The sequence below is a fragment of the Muntiacus reevesi genome, chromosome 4 (genome assembly GCF_963930625.1).
Source record: "Muntiacus reevesi chromosome 4, mMunRee1.1, whole genome shotgun sequence".
NCBI lineage: Eukaryota > Metazoa > Chordata > Mammalia > Artiodactyla > Cervidae > Muntiacus > Muntiacus reevesi.
In genome coordinates this window covers 10,917,534-10,931,544 of record NC_089252.1, presented here as the reverse complement: position 1 = coordinate 10,931,544, position 14,011 = coordinate 10,917,534, and the positions used below count along the sequence as shown (strand labels likewise).

Sequence of the window (14,011 nt, the reverse complement as noted above, 5' to 3'; positions counted from 1 at the left end):
CGGGAGCCCAGGAGGGATCACACTGAACAGACAAACCCTTAAACTGTCTTCCTCACTCATACAATCAGCGCACACTTAAGCAAAACTGAGTTCCTCATCAAGCAAACGTTTTTGCATAAGCTGCCTTCTCTTTATCTTTCTGTGCCTTTATCTTTTGCTTGGCTTTCAGCAACTCTGCCTGGATAGCTTTATCTTCTGGTGCTATCTCCTGAGCTTTCTTAAGATCAGCCAATGCTTGATCATGTTCTTTTCATCCTTGCCATCCTTGGGCTCTAGGTACAGTGCTTTGGTATTTGATGGGTCTATTTCCAGGGCCTCCAAACAGCTATCTACCGCGCCCTGCCAATCACACATCTTCAGTTTGCAAGCGCAGATCTTCAGCACGCAGCTCAAAGCGACAGGCTGCGGCTTTGCTCCATCTGTGTCCTCAGCAGCAGCCCTGGAGCCTTCCCCATGCCTTAAAACTTTTGTGTATTTTTTAATGGCCATCTCCCAATTCTGGGATTTGAAAAACGTTATTTCCAATTTTTTTTAAGTCTTCTGATATTAATAAAATTTTATCTACATCTTTTAAATCCACATCTGCATCCTCGGGGAAATCTGGGTGACTATCACCAGATCCATCCTTGGGAATATTCCCCAATCGTCCCCTTCTTTCAGTTCTCCGCAGTTTTGGCAGGTTTTTCACCTTTCACCTCCACATTTTTTAGAATCTTTGCCACACCCATTCCTTTAATCACTTGGCCAAACACTACGTGCTTCCCATCCCAGTGCGGAGTCGGAACGGTGGTGATGAAGAACTGGGAGCTGCCCAGTTGGCCATGCCAACCCAGTTGGTGTTGCTGCCCATGTTGGCCATGCTCAGCAATCCCTCCTTGTCATGCTTATAATGGAAATTTTCGTCTTCAAATTTTTCACCGTAAATGCTTTCTCCACCTGTCCCATTCTGATTTGAGAAGTCTCCACCCTGAATCATAAATTTCTTAATAATTCTATGGAAAGGACATCCTTTGAAATGGAGAGTTTTCCCAGTGGTGGGTCCAGTGTCTTTTTCTCCTGTACACAATGCATGAAATTTTTCTGCAGTTTTGGGTACAATATCTGCAAACAATTCTAAGACAATTCGACCAATTTGCTCCCCTCCGCTGTCCACCTCAAAGAAGACTCAATGGTTACTGGGGTTGGAGGGCTTAGCCCTGGGGGATGGATGTGACATTGTTGAAAAGTATTTACTTTTTGACTCACTTAAATTACTTTTTTCCTACAGGTCCCTAGAATCATAACAATATTTGTCTATTTAATTCCTTCAAAGACATATAGTTGGCACTTTTCTTTTAGTTCCCTGATCCACTTGGGGTAGATTTTTTTGTTCAGTCTATGATAGGGGTTCATTTTTTTCAACTGGTGGGGATTTTAGATAGCATTATTTTCATCACTACTCTGCCGTGTCACCTCTGTCATATGATGAAGAGCCAATATGTGAATACTTCTCAGGTTTCCCTTTTTTGTTCAAGTGGCCCATTTGTTTTTACTGGTCCACAGCCACATTTATCACAATGACTTTAAAAGTAATTATTTTCTGGTAGAGAAAAATCCTTCTACCACTCCCTTCTACTTCAAAAGAGCCTTACCAATCCTTAACTTTTGACATCAGAGATACATTTTAGAATTAGTTTGTCAAGTTCCACTAAGTCCATATAAGCAAACCTAAAGGACTTTGGTTAGTTCGCACTAAACTTAATCATTTTGAGTTGAATAAGCTTTGTACATCAACACAGTATCTTCCTCCATTTACTTCTTTATTGTATTCAATAGAGTTTTATATGTCCCTTATAGAATTATCTGCATCTTTAAAAATATTTCTATATAATAATACTTCTATTTGTTTCTTAATTTGAACTTTATCACTTGGTAGTAAGTAGATATCAGAGTTGGCAGACTATAGTCTATAGCCAGATCTGGCCCTTATCCTTATTTTGTAAACAAAGTTAGTTAGAACACAGTCAAGTATATTTCTTTATGTATTTTAAGTACTACTTTTGGACTGCAATGACTGAATTGAGTAGTTTTGAGAGAGACCTTATGAACTGCAAAACCTAAAATAATTACTATCTGGCTGTCAACAGAAAATATTTGCCAGGATTTGGTGTATAGGGATATATTGATAATTTCTTTGTATGTTGCAATACTTGCAATTCCATTAATTAATTAATCTATACACAATTATATCTGCAAGTAATACAGATTTGTTTCCTTTTTCTGATTCTCTCTTGCTCTCTCTCACTTTACTGAGCTCGCTAGAATTCTAGCACAAAGTAGAAAAGATATGAAGGCTGTCACATGGATAGCCTTGTTATTCTGTTATATGTTTTGAACATTTATTTAAGAACATCTATTTATATTCCTACTTTGATATTTACTCTCAGATTTGAAACTGCTTTTGTTTTTTACATCAGTTGAGAGAATTGCTGGATATTTTTCATTTAATTCTACTAATGTGGTAGACTATATTAATTGATAATTTGCATTCCTGGTACAAATCTAACCCCACCAAGATGTGTTTTCTTTCTTATCCCTTTTTAACTTGGCTTAATTCATTTTGATTTTTTTTCAAATTTTTGATGTTATCAAGAATTTTATTAGCAATTTTCAGAAGGATGATTAGTTTGAATAACCTACTCTGTACTGCCAGAAAAGAGGTTGATTTTATTATTTTGAATACATTAAAATGTTCAAAGCAGTATCTTCTGCTGTACAATTTTATCTTTAGATCCTTCAGAAGGGGGAGGCTAACTTAAAGTCAGTAACTTTTTAAAATTAAGAGCTCAATAAGAAATTCATTTAATTTATGGTTCAAAATATGAAATTACAACATATATATGAATCTGTTTTAGGACTTTTGTATTACAGTGATCTGTCTATTCCAATGTTAGGACAATGTTGTTCAAATGATTATTATTTTTTATCATTATCAATATTTGATGCTTGAAAATATCAAACATAAATATAATGTCAAATATAAATATAATATCTCATGAAAAAATCTTCACTATTCTTTGTAAGATATCTTGACAGTGTTATTACTTTATTTTTAGAAAACTTTAGAATCATGAAGATCCAAAACCCTGCAATTTTGATTAAAATTATTAAATGCTTAATCTTAGAGGAATGTCATTTCTTTATTTTTCATTAATAATATTTCTTTCTTTAGTAAAATATTATTTATGTCTCTCAACAAAGGGTTTTAGCTTTATTCAAAAAATAATTAAAATGCTTAAATTTCTTCCTTAAGCATTTTTTCATCTGATATAATTGTGAAGATTTTTCCACTTTTATTTATAACTTACAGTTCAATAGTAGTTCTATCCATATAAACACAGAAAATTTGTCTAAAATTAAAACAAATTTAGTGAGCTAAAATAAACCAATGCTGTGTATTTATGACTATCTTTGTTGAGTCAAAACTTTCAAAAAGTCCTGAGCTTAATATTCAGCATTTTGCTATAAATATTTGCATTTTCAGAGATATAATTTTTCTTTTATTCATCTCTCTTTATAAATATAACATATTTTAATGTTTTACCAAAGTGCCGTTTCACCTCTTAGGACTTTTTAAATTGAGAGGGGACTGAAGGACAGATCATGTCTCCCCAAAATGTGCCACTATTTTGAGCTCTGGATTCTTTTGAGCTGAAGGCAATAAAGATCCAGCAGATTCAAGAAAAAGTTTTATCTCTCTCTCTCTTCTGCCAGAGAGAATTTAGGTAGAGAACTTGGTCTAGGAAGAGAACTATCAGTGAGGTAAGTACAAAGATGATGATGGAGGTGTTGTAAGCTAATGGGGAGATTGCTGAGCCTGGAGATCAAATTCCTCTCTGTCTCCCCATTGCCTCAGTGTGGCATGGTGAACATTTGTTTACTGAACTTTTGCTCTTCCCGTGTTCCTGTGAAATTTCTTCCTCCTTCTTGAAGCTCCAGACTCCTACCCCTCTGCTTCTTAACTCAGAATGACATCTAAGCCCCAGGGGCCTGACTGCATATGAGCCTCATAGCCTTAAAGGACTCCTGTACATACATAATTTCATTTTCTCCTGTTTATCTGTCTTGTGTCAATTTAATTATTACACTAGTCAAAGAACTTAGTAGGGTGGAGGGACAATTGTTCCCCTCCTGCAAGATAAAATGAGTTATTTTGTATAAGTAAAAATTTTGGACGTTTTTATGAGATTTGTGAGAATGGCAGGGAATCTAGTATGCAGCAGTTACTCCAGGGGGTCAGACTCACTGTAGGCTGTCTGGGCAAAACTCCAGTTCTATAGCAAGAGAGCTAGCTCAGGGTCTCAGAGCTTGTGCCTTGGGATGAATTTGTTTTGTTTTTTCTGAAAATGGGAGAAAAATAGTTACTATCAGGTTTAAATTCAGATACTGTTCTTTTTAGGTATACAATATGGTTAAGTAAATTAGTTAATGTAAATTAACTAAAGTAATATCCAGGATATTCCAGGATATAAAAATAGTTTTTAAAAAAAGCAATCACTCATTTTCTAATAAAGTAGTATATCTTTATCATCACAAAAGCAATCTATTTCTGCTAAAACTTGTTTGACTTATGCTCTTCTCTTGTATATTATATACATTAGATGTATATAATAGCAAGGAATTTAATATTGTTTTCTTATAGCACTTCACCTAAGTCATAATAGTGAGATGATGATGTTTAAACACCTCACAGGTAGGTGTTTTGGACCCTTCATGATTAAGCAAAATGTGTGTTTATAGACACTAATTTTTAAATCCTTTCCTGAGTTCTTGCCATTGTCTTTATTCCTCTTCCCTCTTGCAAACTAGATCTTTATTCATGCGCAATTTCTCCTCATTTGGGAGTAATAAAAGCAGTTATTTAACTTTACGCTTTCCCTTATGAAAATATGTAATGGGACCAATTTTACCCACTAGCTCTCATGAAGACTGCAAGCTCACCCTAACCTCAATCCCAACCACTATCTCCTTGCCTGAACTTGCTAGAGAGATTGTAAAAGCTAGATATGTCCTTTTTCAGTCTGTCTCACAGATGGGGTTTACTTATATCACTGATCTAGCTAATGAGATGAAGGCAGGAGACGCTTGGCGCCACCGTGGAGACGTAAGCATGAAAACCAGGGCCAGAGCAGCGGGTCACACCATGACAGACAAGCCAAGGGGATCACAGAAACAAGCCTGGGTGTGCACAGGCAGCCAGAGGACAGTGGCTTCATTGGCTCACGTGCTTCTCGTTACATGAGAAAGTTCAGCGTCTATTTCCTACAGCTGACGTTAGCGAGACATTCCAATTGACCCACCAGCATTACCATTTCTTGAGGAAGTTATCAGGTGTTATTCCCATCCTGTACTTGAATGATTAGATAATATAAAATCAAAAATGAAGACAAAATAAGCAAGCAAAAATTATTCCCAAAATAATATAAAATGTCAACGGAAAGCAATAATTGCCAAGAACTCAGAATGCATTCCAGATGTTTCATAACTTACATACCCGCCATAAAGTGAAAGTGAAAATGAAAGTGAAGTCGCTCAGTCGTGTCCGACTCTTTGCGACCCCATGGAACTATAGCCCACCAGGCTCTTCAGTCCATGGAATTTTACAGGCAAGAATACTGGATTGGGTTGCCATTTCCTTCTCCAGGGAATCTTCCTAACCCAGGGATTGAACCCGGGTCTCCCACGTGGCAGGCAGATGCTTTAATGTCTGAGCCACGAGGGAAGCCCACTATACATCCTAAGTGTTATATATATATATATATATATGTGTGTGTGTGTGTGTGTGTGTGTGTGTGTGTGTGTGTGTGTGTGTGCTTTTCTGCTTGTGAGTATATAAAATCTGTGGAGAAATATTTTCATCAGTCACATTCTTATCCCATTTCATATACACAATCAGGGAATGTTAAGTGATCTAAATACATATCCAACTGAATTAAATGAGGTTAATTAGATATTGCTTTGGTACGACTCTTTTAGTTAGATTTATGTAAATTGTATTTGAACCAAACATTCAACCTCTAAAGATATTTTGTTTTGCTTATTCTTCTTCAATTCCACTAGGGGAAAGTGAAATCAGTTGTTATTCAGTTAGCTGAACTGCTATTAATCTGTTCATTCAACTCAAGGGTAGCATATTTTTTATTTTGATTCACTCAGATACTGACACAGAACCTGATTTAGTAAGTGTAGTGATCATCTAGTTTATTCAATCTCCAATCAACAAGTAGAAGTTTGCTATATCTGTTAGCAATATTTTCTGATTTGATCCTATATGTCAGAAGATAACATTTCTACAACAATCACTTTCTAATACAAAATTTTCATTTGAATTACCCTGCAATTTGTTAGGTCAAAAATAATGGTATATATTATACTAATGTGTGCTTATTATAAATATAATGTATATGTGTCTAAATAGTGTCAATCATTTTAGAAATTGAGTGGGTCATATGGAAACAGTCAACACCATAATCGGTTTAAATTTGACTGCACCATCCAGTGACTTCATTGTTTTAAGCACTTTTGTCTGTTAATGGAAATTCTCTATTACTTTCTGTCTTAATTCTATTAGGTCTGTGGAGTAGACATAGTTTGAGCTGATAGATTTGAAAAATAGCCCCTTTAGATCGGCCTCGGCAAGGACATGAGTTGCAATCACTCAACAGTTCAATAACAACAGTATTTGCGCAAAGATTTTTCTCAAGCACTTATTTTATAAGCAGAGCTATGTTGACACTTTAATATCATTGCTAACTGCACATTTTATTTCTTTGATCAAGGAAAAGTGAATGAATCTATGAGTAAATTCTAAGGACTAATTTTTTTTCTTATATGTTTATACCTTAAGAAGAAAACAAAACTTACATTTTCCTACTCAAGATGAACCTTTGAAAGAAAGTATGAGTTATGTCTCTCTTGGTTACAGCATAACTCACTGAAATTTCAGAGTACCTAAGATGTATTATTTTCTAAAAGCAGCTGTTTATTTACAGATGATCCTTTTTGCTGTTGCACCAACTTTAACAGTGACACAGCTATACCCAATAGAAAAAAGTCTTTGAAAATATAGTCTGTACATTTTATACCTTGTGGGTTAAAATCAAATAATATAGTGTACACATTCTCATTAGAAATTGTGATGTGCCCATCATTATTTCAAGAAATTTGGGTCCTAAGATGCAAGCATGGAAGCTAAGATATGCATTTTGAAAGGCATAAAGAATAAAACAGAGAATAAAGATTCATCTCGGAACTTCAGTATGCATGGTGAACTTGCCTCTTTGTGCAATCTAAAAATACCATTTGAAATAAAAATAAAAATAACTTTTGACTCTTGATAATCCTTAGAAATTGTTGAGCAATTCCATAAACTAGCTGTACTGGTCAAAGAGAATGGAGCTATAAGTTAAATCCAAAAACTAAAAATAAGAAACACCATCTGTGATCATAAAACAAAGTTATTTTTCCCCCTATTTTGTAAAGCTCAAATTTTATTGAAGCCTTAAGTAGAGGCTCTGGATGTCATTTTCAGAGGTATTAATATTGCATCTACTGTCAGGGAGGAAAAAAATTTCCCTCTCTTTCTATAGGGTCTTCTGACTGGTCTAAGAATTAAATTAACATGAGACAGATTTGATAACATGTATAACGAACTTCCCTGGTGGCTCAGATGGTAAAGCGTCTGCCTGCAATGCAGGAGACCCGGGTTTGATCCCTGGATCGAGAAGGAAATGGCGAAGGAAATGGCAACCCACTGGGGAATGCCTTTCCCTGGGGAAGGAAATGGCAACCCACTGGGGAATGCCTTTCCCTGGGGAAGGAAATGGCAACCCACTCCAGTACTCTTGCCTGGAAAATTCCATGGACAGAGGAGCCTGGTAGGCTACAGTCCATGGAGTTGCAAAGAGTCAGACACAACTGAGTAACTTCACTTTCACAACTTCACATACATGGGAGAGACTCAGAGAAGCTGAAAACTTACTAAAACTGTTGAAGCCTTCATCTTAAATACCATCTTCAGCTAAAATGAAAGAAGATGGTGGAGATAGTGGTTGGGAAATTTCAAAGGTAAGCAAGGTGATTTGCAAGGAGATGGAGAAGCACATGTTTGAGGGGAAAAAAAAAATGTTTTTTGGCCAGGCAGAGATAGCAGACATAGAATGAATTCTGCTCTCCAGACCCTGCTGAGTTTCCCCATCAGACAACCAGCTCATATCCTTCACCAATATCTTTGGGGATAGCTCTATTCCGGGAAAGTGCCTTTATCCAAATTGTTTTAGGCAGTTAATGGGGAGGTAACAAGAACAAACTTCTCAACTCTTCAGTTTCTTAAAAATAATCAGGCTAAATTAATCCTTGTGCCAAAGAAACATATTTTGGTGTGGCCAATTTTGCTCCCACACACTGTGACTTTTTGAAACTTGAGTTCACCCTTTAATATCTTATGGTGATGTCTCTGTTGCTAAAAGAATAACATTGACCTTGTGGTATTAGACATCACTGAGACATCAGTATAGTGAAAAGATAAATAGACTTAGATCCAGAATAGCTAAATTATAACACCATCTTTTCATAGTAAAATTTGGAGACCAAAAGGTAGCGAAGGCTAACTTTTATTTTAGCTGAAAATTCTACATTAAATATAAAACAAGAGAAATGAAAATCAATGGATGTGATCAAGTATTCGAGTATGAAAATGCAAAAGATTGAACAGATACCATTTAATGAAAAATTAAACTGTGGAAGTGTTCTATTAGGTGTTTAAATGCAATTTGTAGTATTTTTACTATTTATTGTTATTATCTAGTTGCTAAGTTGTGTGTGACTCTTTTGCAAACCCATGGACTATAGCCCACCAGACTCCTTTGTCTATGTGATTTCCCTGGCAACAATGCTGGAATGGGTTGCCATTTCCTTCTCCAGCGATCTTCCCAACCCAGGGATCGAACTCATGTCTCCTGCACTGCAGACAAATTCTTTACTGCTGAGTCACCAGAGAAGCCCTATATTTACTATAGTACCTTCTAAATTAATATTTTCCAGTTGTACAAATAAAAAATTTAACTGAATCTTACTAAGTCATATCACTGTTTAGTGGCAGGCCAAGAGTTTTGTCTTGACTCTAAAGCCCATGTTCTTTCTTCTGTACTACAGCTTTGAAGAAAGCAATTTTTGAGATTAAATTTCAGAGCAATCTTTACATTGCAGATGAAAATGAATCACTATAAAGAATACAAAAAGCAATCCAGGATATGTAAGGCAAGTCACAGAACATACCCAGGGCTTTCTTTGGTTTCAAGTTGATTCACTAATATAACACCTTCACTACAGAGTGGAATTATGGCTCTTTGATCAATGGGACCATCTCATTCAATCATGCCGAGTTTAAACTCAGAAAACCATAAAATTACTCACGCAGTATCTTTCTTGAAATGAAAAATAATTTATCACAAATAGTTGTGCCTATAGGCTTTAAGCCTGGCATTTTTCATCTTTGGCAAAAAGCCAGTCATGTGGCTTATTACAATGCTGTCTGTAACATTAGCAGAAATACAAAATTAAACATTTTGTTCCAATGTCCTGTCAATCATTAGGAAGAAAAGTAGTCTTTTAAGTACCATGCTGCTCCAGAGTAAATTTTGTCTTATTTTCATTACGGATGCAGAGAGGGTCCTAAATTTTTACCATTTAATGGCAGAGAATCATGTTATAACCAGAAATGCAACATGGAGCACACGAACTTCTAGAGATGGGTGACTGCCTACAGCACAGGATACATGATTTATTTCCCCTGAATGTCTTGTAATATTTTAAAACCATTTAATATCTTGTAGTATCAGAAGATGAAACTATAACTTATTTTAACTCTATGATAGCAGTAATTTAAAGTAAATCCATGGAGTGGAGTTGTGCATGCCACTTCTAATAAAGTAATAAAATACATTAAAATGGTTTCTTTGATGATGACTTTTGTAACTCTGTCTTTCCTAAAGCTAACTAAATATTTCTTGATTCATGTAACACATCAAAATATAATATAGAAGTAATTTTTTTCACGATTCATGTAATATATCAAAATATGATATAGAAGTAGTTTTTTTCACTTTCTTTTTATTTTTTTTTCATTTATTTTTATTAGTTGGAGGCTAGTTACTTTACAATACTGTAGTGGTTTTTGCCATACATTGACATGAATCAGCCATGGATTTACATGTGTTCCCCATCCCGATCCCCCCTCCCACCTCCCTCTCCATCCCATCCCTCTGGGTCCTCCCAGTGCACCAGCCCTGAGCACGTGTCTCACGCATCCAGCCTGGGCTGGTGATCTGTTTCACCCTTGATAGTATATTTGTTTCAATGCTATTCTCTCAGATCATCCCACCCTCGCCTTCTCCCACAGAGTCCAAAAGTCTGCTCTATACATCTGTGCCTCTTTTTCTGTCTTGCATATAGGGTATCGTTACCATCTTTCTACACAGCAAGATTCTCTAAAAGTAATTTTTTTAAAGATTCATTTGCTGTGAACCATTTTTAAAGTCTTTATTGAATTTTTTGCAATATTACTTTTATTTTATGTTTTGGTTTTTTGACCGCAAGGCACGTGGGGTCTTAGCTCCCCAATCAAACCCATAGCCTCTGCCTTGGAAAGCGAAGTCTTAAACCACCGGGCCGCCAGAAAAGTCCCATGGAAATAACAATTCTGTAATATTGCTTTTTTTCTATTGAAAAGGCAACATCACTAATATTAGTTATATAAATATATATCATTTTGCAGTATAATTATTAAAATTCATTATTATAGAGTCATTTTTAACCTATAAGTTAAGCTTTATTAAAAAAAATTCAAACTGGTTTATTCAACTTGTGGGAAGAAAGACATACATTTTGATTCAGAAAAGTGACTTTGTTTGTCCACAGGGATCAGCTTAGTCAGTTTAGCCAGAGAATATGATTGAATATAAATCTCACTATTTGGAGCACTAGAAAAAGCAAAGCGATGGAAAGAGTTATAATCCTTGAACTCTAAGTTCTGCTTGCTGTCTAAAGGAATATTGATTTAAACAATAGCAACAAAGGAATCACAAAAAGAAACCCACACATCACCAGCTGGCAGACACTCAAGTTGCTTGCAAACCTATCTGCTATGGGCTAGCTGGGGCGTTCATGACAACTCTAGATGCAAATTTCAGTGAGGAGCAAAGTGAGGAGCAAAAATAGGTTGTATAAACACATTCCTGTCTGTGTGTATAAATATGTTACATTTCAGTGATAACTCACCATATTTTAAACTTCCCATTGGAGAAAAAACACATACATTTCAAAGTATATTTTGCTCTTCTGCAGCTTATTTAAAGATGACTAGGGGCTGGGTGTTGACTTTGAGAGTTTTGGTGACTTGGACAAAAGAAATATTGCTCCATATCTAAGCTAGGCCTATACAGAGAAAGAAGGCCAGGATGACTGAAACAAAACATCAAACCTGATTCCATTCAACTAAGCAGGAGAGGGGCATTAAAAATGTGCCAAGGTATGTGGGGAAGATTAATGAAGAAATCCTTGAGATTTAAGGGGAGAGATCTGTTAAAGCTAGCTGAGCTAAAGTCAACAAGCAACACATGAAAAAGATTCTGAAATGGGAGATTTTGAAAAAGCATATACGTTTGGATCCTTATAAAAATTCAGTGGAATGTACTTAAATTTCTTCTCATAGCACTTTTGCAATTGGAATGATTCCAAAGCAAGTGACTCTAACCTCAAAAATCTTATTTCTTAAAGGATGCTGACATCCTCCTTCACTTGAAATCACTCTGCAAGTGTTGATAAATAACATATCTCCATCAAAGCATCATTGTGAGATACAAAGTGCAGAACTTTCTGCAGATACTAAATGTTTCTTTGGTAATATTAAAAACTTGGACTTTGCCTCCAATAATGCTGTTCACAATGATAGAGCCAACAAACTATAGTCTACAATTTTTTTGCTACCTCCCATTTAAATCATTGATATTCAGTTACTAAATAGTACAGTATGCTAAGTGCTAGGTTAAGTAAGACACACACACACACCACATCACAAACACATAAATGAATAGGATAAGTCCACTGAAATTATGTTGTGACTTAGTTAGAAATCTAAATTGCTTTCTAATTTTAACACCTGAAATTATGATAAAAGGACCCCAAAACCATCTAAATTTTGCCACAAGAAATTTTCTAGTGAGAGTTGTGAATACTTCAGTTCACCATTAGGCAGACTACTGCAAACTTTCTTTAAAGAAATCTTAAGGTATCAACCTTCTGTAAAAGTTTCATTTTATATCTCTGATTGGTTATCTATATTATTTGCATAAAACTGAAAAGTCTGTTGGGTTCATCTCCAAGGTGCAGTTTATGTTTTCCTGACTTTATATTAATAAAGACGGTACTATAGAAAGACAGTGATCTGCCTTGGAGGATAAGGAAGTGTGTGTGTGTGTGTGTGTGTGTGTGTGTGTGTGTGTGTGTGTGTGTGTGTGTGTGTGTGTGGTGAGTTACTATCCAGAAGAGCAAAGATGAGGAGTAGCTGAGGTCCTGTTTTAGCCACATGATTCACAGCCTGAGCAGCAAAGTGTGCTTAGAATGTCAAGAAAAGGACCATTTCCTTACTTCTGCACAAAATAAGCAATGTCTGGCCTCCTGAGTAATTTTTATATAAACACCATGATAACATCAAAGGCACCTTCAACGGTGGCAGCAGAGAGGGCCTCGGGGTCAGTTCCAGGAGAGTTAGAAGTACAAGGCAGAGCAAAATATGCCAGATGTACCTGGAGACTGAAGAGGATGATCTGGTCTATAAACAAGCAAGAACTCTCTCAGTGACTAGAGAAGTTATTTCAAGAATACTTTTCATGAGAAAAGGGATAAGATATGGCAATATTGAAACATTTTACTTTTTGATCAGGACATTAATCAAATTAATCCCTAACTTTTTAAGTAATCGTATACGCCTCTTTGCTTCATTGACTCTGCCTGGCTTCCTTGTTGTTCTAACTCGACACGTTTGCTGACACTTCAAGACCTCTGTTCTTATTGCTTCTTCCATCTGGATGTTCTTCTCTCGACCTTTACTTTACTTTACCCATCACTCCATTTTTTAAAGCTAATTTTTGTTGGAGTACAGCTGTTTTAAAATGCTGGTTAGTTTCTGCTGTATAGCACAGTGAATCAGCTATATGTATACATATATCCTCTCTTTTTGGATTTCCTTCCCTCTGGAGTCACCACGGAGCACTGACTAGAGTTCCCCGAGCTGTCCAGCAGGTTCTCATTAGTTATCTATTTCACACGTGGTATCGATTGTGTGCATGTGTTGATGACAGTCTCCGAATTCTTCCCAGCTCCTGCTCCCCCATTTGGTGTCTATGTTTGTTCTCTACACTCGTGTCTCTATTTCTGTTCTGCAAATAAGATCATCTATACTATTTCTCTAGATTCCACATGTATGAGTTAAATGGACGATATTTGTTTTTCTGATTTACTTCCCTCTGTATGACAAGATCTAGGTCTATCCACTCCTCTACAAATAATTCCAATTTTGTTTCTTTTCATGATTGAGCAATATTCCATTGTAGAATACCCATCACTTCATTTGTGTATACTTACGTTATTTCCCAGACAGATTTCCAAGATCACCCTAACTTGAATGTTTCTCTCTACAGTTAATATCTTTTGTAGTTCCCTATTTATCTTTTTTCACATCTACTACTTGGCAGTATGTGTTTATTTATATTCTTTTTTTATTTCAGTGCTGCCCCCAGACTAAAGGAATAAAGCTGTATTTTGCTGGTATTAAATCAATCTTTGTTTATTTATATCTAAATTACATTCAGTTCTCTTATTTCAAGAAGATCCAGTCATCACTGTCATGTTCAACTTGGTCTTCCATTCACATATATATATAAAGGAACCACGAAGAACCCTGAGAGAGCTGGAG

The 14,011-nt window shown here is 35.9% G+C and overlaps 1 pseudogene; it reads right to left on the bottom strand.

Annotated features, from left to right (window-relative positions):
- Positions 1 to 23: 23 nt before the first annotated feature.
- LOC136167616 (peptidyl-prolyl cis-trans isomerase D pseudogene) lies at positions 24 to 1,216 on the bottom strand (annotated as a pseudogene).
- Positions 1,217 to 14,011: the final 12,795 nt, after the last annotated feature.